Source organism: Lygodium microphyllum, unplaced genomic scaffold (genome assembly GCF_053477565.2).
Source record: "Lygodium microphyllum isolate KBCC unplaced genomic scaffold, Lygodium_microphyllum_v1.1.10 scaffold_129, whole genome shotgun sequence".
Taxonomy (NCBI): Eukaryota; Viridiplantae; Streptophyta; class Polypodiopsida; order Schizaeales; family Lygodiaceae; genus Lygodium; species Lygodium microphyllum.
In genome coordinates this window covers 188,698-198,697 of record NW_028229612.1, presented here as the reverse complement: position 1 = coordinate 198,697, position 10,000 = coordinate 188,698, and the positions used below count along the sequence as shown (strand labels likewise).

Below are 10,000 nucleotides of genomic sequence, written 5' to 3'. Positions count from 1 at the left end.
CTCAAAAATTCCCTGCCCCCCCCTCAACACACACCACACCACCCCTCCCCCCCCCCTCAAAAATCCCCCCCCCCCCTCAACACACACCACACCACACCACCCCTCCCCCCCCCCCCCACCTCCAAATTTTGCCCCCCCCCTCAACACACACCACACCACACCACCCCTCCCCCCCCCTCCAAAATTCGCCCCCCCCCCCCCTCAACACACACCACCCCACCCCCCCCCTCAACACACACCACACCACCCCTCCCCCCCCCCCTCAAAAATCCCCCCCCCTCAACACACACCACACCACACCACCCCTCCCCTTCCCCCCCTCGAAATTTCGCCCCCCCCTCAACACACACCACCCCACCCCTCCCCCCCCGCCCCAAAAATTCGCCCCCCCCCCTCAACACACACCACACCACACCACCGCTCTCCCCCCCCCCTCCAAAATTCGCCCCCCCCCAAAAAATTTCCCACCCCTCCCCCCTCAACACACACCACCCCACCCCCCCCCCCCCAACACACACCACACCACCCCTCCCCCCCCCCCTCAACACACACCACACCACCCCTCCCCCCCCCCCCGCCCCCAAAAAATTCGCCCCCCTCCCCTCCCCCCCCTCCAAAATTTGCCCCCCCCCCCCCCCCCCCCCGCCCCCAACACAAACCACCCCTCCCCCCCCCAAAAAATTCGCGCCCCCCCCCCTCAATACACACCTCCCCACCCCCCCCCCCCCTCAACAAACACCACACCACCCCTCCCCCCCCCTCAAAAATCCCCCCCCCCCCCAACACACACCACACCACACCACCCCTCCCCCCCCCCCCCCCAAAAAAATCCCCCCCCCCGCCCCCCTCAACACACACCACCCCACCCCCCCCCCCACAACACACACCACACAACCCCTCCCCCCCCCCTCAAAAATTCCCTGCCCCCCCCTCAACACACACCACACCACCCCTCCCCCCCCCTCAAAAATCCCCCCCCCCCCCTCAACACACACCACACCACACCACCCCTCCCCCCCCCCCCCCACCTCCAAATTTTGCCCCCCCCCTCAACACACACCACACCACACCACCCCTCCCCCCCCCTCCAAAATTCGCCCCCCCCCCCCCCCCTCAACACACACCACCCCACCCCCCCCCTCAACACACACCACACCACCCCTCCCCCCCCCCTCAAAAATCCCCCCCCCCTCAACACACACCACACCACACCACCCCTCCCCTTCCCCCCCTCGAAATTTCGCCCCCCCCTCAACACACACCACCCCACCCCTCCCCCCCCGCCCCAAAAATTCGCCCCCCCCCTCAACACACACCACACCACACCACCGCTCTCCCCCCCCCCTCCAAAATTCGCCCCCCCCCAAAAAATTTCCCACCCCTCCCCCCTCAACACACACCACCCCACCCCCCCCCCCCAACACACACCACACCACCCCTCCCCCCCCCCCTCAACACACACCACACCACCCCTCCCCCCCCCCCCGCCCCCAAAAAATTCGCCCCCCCCCCCCCCCCCCCCAACACACACCACTCCACCCCCCCCCCAAAAAAATTCGGCCACCCCCCTCAACACACACCACACCACACCACCCCTCCCCCCCCCTCCAAAATTCGCCCCCCCCCCCCCCCCCCCCCCCCCCTCAACACACACCACCCCACCCCACCCCCTCAACACACACCACACCACACCACACCACCCCTCCCCCCCCCCCCAAAATTCGCCCCCCCCCCCTCAATACACACCTCCCCACCCTTCCCCCCCCCCCCTCAACACACACCACACCACACCACACCACACCACCCCTCCCCTTCCCCCCCTCCAAATTTCGCCCCCCCCTCAACACACACCACCCCACCCCTCCCCCCCCTCCAAATTTCGCCCCTTCTCCCCCCCAAAAATTCGCCCCCCCCCCCCCTCCCTCAACACACACCACACCACACCACCCCTCCCCCCCTCACCCCCCTCAACACACACCACCCCACACCACCCCTCCCCCCCCCAAATATCCCCCCCCCCAACACACACCACCCCACCCCCCCCCCCAACACACACCTCACCACCCCTCCCCCCCCCTCAAAAATTCCCCCCCCCCCCTCAACACACAAAACACCACCCCTCCCCCCCCCCCTCAAAACACACCACACCACACCACCCCTCCCCCCCCCCTCCAAATTTTGCCCCCCCCCCCCCCCCCAAAAAATTGGCCCCCCCCTCAACACACACCACACCACACCACCCCTCCCCCCCCTCCAAAACTCGCCCCCCACCCCCCTCAACACACACCACCCCACACCTCCCCTCCCCCCCCCAAAAATTTCCCCCCCCCCAACACACACCACCACATCCCCCCCCCCTCAACACACACCACACCACCCCTCCCCCCCCCCTCAAAAATCCCCCCCCCCCCCCCTCAACACACAAAACACCACCCCTCCCCCCCCCCCCCTCAAAAATCCCCCCCCCCCCCCAACACACACCACACCACACCACCCCTCCCCCCCCCTCCAAATTTTGCCCTCCCCCCCAAAAAATTGGCCCCCCCCTCAACACACACCACCCCTCCCCCCCCCCTCCAAAATTCGCCCCCCCCACCCCTCAAAAATCCCCCCCCCCCTCAACACACACCACACCACACCACACCAACCCTCCCTTCCCCCCTCCAAATTTCGCCTTCCCCTCAACACACACCACCCCACCCCTCCCCCCCCCCCCCCCAAAAATTCGCCCCCCCCCGTCCAAATTTCGCCCCTTCCCCCCCCAAAAATTCCCCCCCCCCCCCTCAACACACACCACCCCACACCACGCCTCCCCCCCCTCAAAAATTCCCCCCCCCCCTCAACACACACCACACCACACCACACCAGCCCTCCCCCCCCCTCAAAAATCCCCCCCCCTCAACACACACCACACCACCCCTCCCCTTCCCCCCCTCCAAATTTCGCCCCCCCCTCAACACACACCACCCCACCCCTCCCCCCCCCGCCCCCAAAAAATTCGCCCCCCCCGCAACACACACCACCCCACCCCCCCCCCCCCCCCAAAAATTCGGCCACCCCCCTCAACACACACCACACCACACACCCCCTCCCCCCCTCCAAAATTCCCCCCCCCCCCCCCCCCCCCCCCGCCCCCAACACAAACCACCCCTCCCACCCCCCCCCAAAAATTCGCGCCCCCCCCCTCAATACACACCTCCCCACACCCCCCCCCTCAACAAACACCACACCACCCCTCCCCGCCCCCTCAAAAATCCCCCCCCCCCCCTCAACACACACCACACCACCCCTCCCCCCCCCCCCAACACACACCACCCCACCCCCCCCCAACACACACCACACAACCCCTCCCCCCACCTCAAAAATTCCCCGCCCCCCCCTCAACACACACCACACCACCCCTCCCCCCCCCCCCTCAAAAATCCCCCCCCCCCCCCCCCTCAACACACACCACACCACACCACCCCTCCCCCCCCCCCCCTCCAAATTTTGCCCCCCCCCCCCCCCCCAAAAATTGGCCCCCCCCCTCAACACACACCACACCACACCACCCCTCCCCCCCCTCCAAAATTCGCCCCCCCCCCCCCCCCCCCTCAACACACACCACCCCACCCCCCCCCTCAACACACACCACACCACCCCTCCCCCCCCCCTCAAAAATCCCCCCCCCCCCTCAACACACACCACACCACCCCTCCCCTTCCCCCCCTCGAAATTTCGCCCCCCCCTCAACACACACCACCCCACCCCTCCCCCCCGCCCCAAAAATTCGCCCCCCCCTCCAAATTTCGCCCCTTCCCCCCCCTAAAATTCGCCCCCCCCCCTCAACACACACCACACCACACCACCGCTCCCCCCCCCCCCCTCCAAAATTCGCCCCCCCCCCCCCCCCCCCCCAAAAATTTCCCACCCCTCCCCCCTCAACACACACCACCCCACCCCCCCCCCCAACACACACCACACCACCCCTCCCCCCCCCCCCCCCCCTCAACACACACCACACCACCCCTCCCCCCCCCGCCCCCAAAAAATTCGCCCCCCCCCCCCCCCCCCGCCAACACACACCACTCCACCCCCCCCCCCAAAAAAATTCGGCCACCCCCCTCAACACACACCACACCACACAACACCACCCCTCCCCTTCCCCCCCTCCAAATTTCACTTTCCCCTCAACACACACCACCCCACCCCTCCCCCCCCCCCAAAAATTCGCCCCCCCCGTCCAAATTTCGCCCCTTCCCCCCCCAAAAATTGGCCCCCCCCCCTCAACACACACCACGCCACACCACCCCTCCGCCCCCCCCCCCCCCCTCAACACACACCACCCCACACCACACCACCCCTCCCCCCCCCCCCCCTCAACACACACCACACCACCCCTCCCCTTCCCCCCCTCCAAATTTCGCCCCCCCCTCAACACACACCACCCCACCCCTCCCCCGCCCCCGCCCCCAAAAAATTCGCCCCCCCCCAACACACACCACCCCACCCCCCCCCCCCAAAAAATTCGGCCACCCCCCTCAACACACACCACACCACCCCTCCCCCCCCCTCCAAAATTTGCCCCCCCACCCCCCGGCCCCAACACACACCACCCCTCTCCCCCCCCCCCAAAAATTCGCCCCCCCCCCCCCTCAATACACACCTCCCCACCCTTTCCCCCCCCCCCCCCCCTCAACACACACCACACCACCCCTCCCCCCCCTCTCAAAAATCCCCCCCCCCCTCAACACACACCACACCACCCCTCCCCTTCCCCCCCTCCAAATTTCGCCCACCCCTCAACACACATTACCCCACCCCTCCCCCCCCCCCCCAAAAATTCGCCCCCCCCCCCCTCAACACATACCACCCCACACCACACCACCCCTCCCCCCCCCCAAAAAAATCCCCCCCCCCCCCCCCGCCCTCAACACACACCGCCCCCCCCCCCCTCAACACACACCACACCACACCACCCCTCCCCCCCCCCCCTCAAAAATCCCCCCCCCCCTCAACACACACCACACCACACCACACCACACCACACCACACCACCCCTCCCCTTCCCCCCCTCGAAATTTCGCCCCCCCCCCAACACACACCACCCCACCCCTCCCCCCCCGCCCCAAAAATTCGCCCCCCCCTCCAAATTTCGCCCCTTCCCCCCTCGTCACTCCCCCACCCAACCCAACCCCGCGTCACCCCCATGACACGGCACACCCCCCCACCCCACCGCACCCCCCCACGACGCCCCCCCCCGCACCCCACCTCGAAAAACCCCGCTCCCTCCACGCCACACCACAAATGCCTCCGAAAACCCCGCTCGACCCACCCCACCCCGCGTCACCCCCACGACATGGCGCACCCCCCACCCCACCGCACCCCCCAACGACGCCGCCCCGCACCCCACCTCGAAAAACCCCGCTCCCTCCATACCACCCCACCACGCCTCCGAAAACCCCGCTCGACCCACCCCACCTCGCGTCAGCCCCCCACGACACGGCACACCCCCCACACCCCACCGCACCCCCCCACGACGCGGCGCATATCCCCCCCCCCCCCCCGCACCCCACCTCGAAAAACCCCACTCGACCCACCCAACCCCGCGTCACTCCCCCAGGACACGGCGCACCCCCCCACCCCACCGCACCCCCCCACGACGCGGCGCATATCCCCCCCCCCCCCGCACCCCACCTCGAAAAACCCCGCTCGACCCACCCCACCCCGCGTCACCCCCCCACGACACGACGCACCCCCCCACCCCACCGCACCCCCCCACGACGCCCCCCCCGCACCCCACCTCGAAAAACCCCGCTCCATCCACGCCACACCACCACGCCTCCGAAAACCCCGCTCGACCCACCCCACCCCGCGTCTCCCCCCCACGACACGGCGCACCCCCCACCCCACCGCACCCCCCAACGACGACGCCCCGCACCCCACCTCGAAAAACCCCGCTCCCTCCATACCACCCCACCACGCCTCCGAAAACCCCGCTCGACCCACCCCACCTCGCGTCAGCCCCCCACGACACGGCACACCCCCCACACCCCACCGCACCCCCCCACGACGCGGCGCATATCCCCCCCCCCCCGCACCCCACTCGACCCACCCAACCCCGCGTCACTCCCCCAGGACACGGCGCACCCCCCCACCCCACCGCACCCCCCCACGACGCGGCGCATATCCCCCCCCCCCCCCCCCGCACCCCACCTCGAAAAACCCCGCTCGACCCACCCCACCCCGCGTCACCCCCCCACGACACGGCGCACCCCCCCACCCCACCGCACCCCCCCACGACGCCCCCCCCCGCACCCCACCTCGAAAAACCCCGCTCCCTCCACGCCACACCACCACGCCTCCGAAAACCCCGCTCGACCCACCCCACCCCGCGTCTCCCCCCCACGACACGGCGCACCCCCCCACGACGCCCCCCCGCACCCCACCTCGAAAAACCGCGCTCCCTCCACAGCACCCCACCCCTCCTCCAAAAACCCCGCTCGACCACCCCCACCCCGCGTCACCCCCCACGACGCCCCCCCGCACCCCACCTCGAAAAACCCCGCTCCCTCCACAGCACCCCACCTCTCCTCCAAAAACCCCGCTTGACCACCCCAACCCCGCGTCACTCCCCCACGACACGGCGCACCCCCCCACCCCACCGCACCTCGAAAAACCCCGCGTCACCCCCCACGACGCCCCCCCGCACCCCACCTCGAAAAACCCCGCTCCCTCCATAGCACCCCACCTCTCCTCCAAAAACCCCGCTTGACCACCCCAACCCCGCGTCACTCCCCCATGACACGGCGCACCCCCCCACGACGCCCCCCCCGCACCCCACCTCGAAAAACCCCGCTCCCTCCACACCACCCCGCCACGCCTCCAAAAAACCGCGCTCGACCCACCCCACCCCGCGTCACGGTGCAGCCCCCACCCCAGCGCACCCCCCCACGACGCCCCCCCCCCCCCACCCCACCTCGAAAAACCGCGCTCCATCCACAGCACCCCACCTCTCCTCCAAAAACCCCGCTCGACCAACCCCACCCCGCGTCTCCCCCCCACGACACGGCGCACCCCCCCACGACGCCCCCCCGCACCCCACCTCGAAAAACCGCGCTCCCTCCACAGCACCCCACCTCTCCTCCAAAAACCCCGCTCGACCACCCCCACCCCGCGTCACCCCCCACGACGCCCCCCCGCACCCCACCTCGAAAAACCGCGCTCCCTCCACAGCACCCCACCTCTCCTCCAAAAACCCCGCTCGACCACCCCCACCCCGCGTCACCCCCCACGACGCCCCCCCGCACCCCACCTCGAAAAACCGCGCTCCCTCCACAGCACCCCACCTCTCCTCCAAAAACCCCGCTTGACCACCCCAACCCCGCGTCACTCCCCCACGACACGGCGCACCCCCCCACCCCACCGCACGCCCCCGCGCACCCCACCTCGAAAAACCGCGCTCCCTCCACAGCTCCCCACCTCTCCTCCAAAAACCCCGCTCGACCACCCCCACCCCGCGTCACCCCCCACGACGCCCCCCCGCACCCCACCTCCAAAAACCCCGCTCCCTCCACAGCACCCCACCTCTCCTCCAAAAACCCCGCTCGACCACCCCAACCCCGCATCACTCCCCCACGACACGGCGCTCCCCCCCACGACACGGCGCACCCCCCCACGACGCCCCCGCGCACCCCACCTCGAAAAACCGCGCTCCCTCCACAGCTCCCCACGTCTCCTCCAAAAACCCCGCTCGACCACCCCCACCCCGCGTCACCCCCCACGACGCCCCCCCGCACCCCACCTCGAAAAACCACGCTCCCTCCACAGCACCCCACCTCTCCTCCAAAAACCCCGCTTGACCACCCCAACCCCGCGTCACTCCCCCACGACACGGCGCACCCCCCCACCCCACCGCACGCCCCCGCGCACCCCACCTCGAAAAACCGCGCTCCCTCCACAGCTCCCCACCTCTCCTCCAAAAACCCCGCTCGACCACCCCCACCCCGCGTCACCCCCCCACGACGCCCCCCCGCACCCCACCTCGAAAAACCCCGCTCCCTCCACAGCACCCCACCTCTCCTCCAAAAACCCCGCTTGACCACCCCAACCCCGCGTCACTCCCCCACGACACGGCGCACCCCCCCACCCCACCGCACGCCCCCGCGCACCCCACCTCGAAAAACCGCGCTCCCTCCACAGCTCCCCACCTCTCCTCCAAAAACCCCGCTCGACCACCCCCACCCCGCGTCACCCCCCCACGACGCCCCCCCGCACCCCACCTCGAAAAACCCCGCTCCCTCCACAGCACCCCACCTCTCCTCCAAAAACCCCGCTTGACCACCCCAACCCCGCGTCACTCCCCCATGACACGGCGCACCGCCCCACCCCACCGCACCCCCCCACGACGCCCCCCCGCACCCCACCTCGAAAAACCGCGCTCCCTCCACAGCACCCCACCTCTCCTCCCAAAACCCCGCTCGACCACCCCCACCCCGCGTCACCCCCCACGACGCCCCCCCGCACCCCACCTCGAAAAACCCCGCTCCCTCCACAGCACCCCATCTCTCCTCCAAAAACCCCGCTTGACCACCCCAACCCCGCGTCACTCCCCCATGACACGGCGCACCCCCCCACGACGCCCCCCCCCGCACCCCACCTCGAAAAACCCCGCTCCCTCCACGCCTCCGAAAACCCCGCTCGACCCACCCCACCCCGCGTCACCCCCCCACGACGCCCCCGCGCACCCCACCTCGGAAAACCCGCTGCATCCACACCACCCCACCCCACCTCGAAAAACCCGCTGCATCCACACCACCCCACCCCGCGTCACGGCACACCCCACCGCACCCCCCCTCGACGCGGCGCATCCCCCCCGCACCCCACCTCGAAAAACCCCGCTCCATCCACACGACCCCGCCACGCCTCCAAAAACCCCGCTCGACCCAGCCCACCCCGCGTCACCCCCCCACGACACGGCGCACCCTCCACCCCACCGCACCCCCCGACGACGCGGCGTATCCCCCGCGCACCCCACCTCCAAAAACCCCGCTCGACCCACGGCACGTCACCTCACCCCCCCACGACATGGCACACCCTCCCTCCTAAGAAATCCCGCTCCGCAATGACACGGCACACACACCCCACTGCACACGACCCCCTCCCGCGACACGGAACCTTCCACCCCCCGACGGACCTCCTCAAGAAACCCCCCCACGACATGGCACCCCCCCGCGACATGGCACACCCTCCCTCCTCAGAAAATCCCCGCTCCAACAACCCGCCCGCGCAACATGGCACGCCCTCCCTCCTCGGAAAAACCCCGCTCCACCGAACCCCCCCACAACATGGCACACCCTCCGCTCCCAAAATACCTCGCATCTTGAGGAGGGGGTATCACGTGAGAGCGAGGCAGAGGGAGGGGCCAGGCACGACGTACGCAAAGACAATCGCGACGAGGAGAGGAGGCGCCGCGTCATGGCAAGGCGAGGGGGTTTCCTACCACGATGTCAGCGTTGGAGAGTCGAGACGTGATCCGAGGGGATTTCCATGCCACGGTCTCGAAACAAGCATGCAAAAGGGTGCAGCACCAAGACTTCCCGGGAGGTCACCCATCCCAGTACTGTTCTGGCCCAAGCGCGCTTAACTGCGGAGTTCTGATGGGATCCGGTGTATTAGCGCTGGTGTGACCGCACCACAAACACAAAGGAATTCCAAAGAGCTCTTGTATACTCGGAAAGTGGCACGAGAGGGCTCAAGAGCGAGGCATGGCGGCATGCCATGCCGCTCATGCCACGGAGGACGCGACTAAACGCGAACCCTAAACCCCGCGCACATGGAGGCGACGCACAAAAGATTGAATGCCGCCGTCGCGTGCCATTTCTAACACGAAGGGCAAGCATCCACGTGAAGAGCACCCCGTGCACACATAGGCGACGACGTAGAAAAGATCGAGCCGCAGAATACGTGCCACGGAGGACACGCGCCCACGGCATGCCACAAGGCGGTGGGGGAGAGGGGG

At 69.2% G+C, this 10,000-nt stretch overlaps 1 non-coding gene across 1 annotated transcript; it reads right to left on the bottom strand.

The window, feature by feature from the left end:
* Positions 1-9,557: 9,557 nt before the first annotated feature.
* LOC148008513 (5S ribosomal RNA) lies at positions 9,558-9,676 on the bottom strand. The gene has a single exon (XR_015690068.1). It is a non-coding gene; the product is annotated as a 5S ribosomal RNA (ribosomal RNA).
* Between the last annotated feature and the right edge of the window lie 324 nt (positions 9,677-10,000).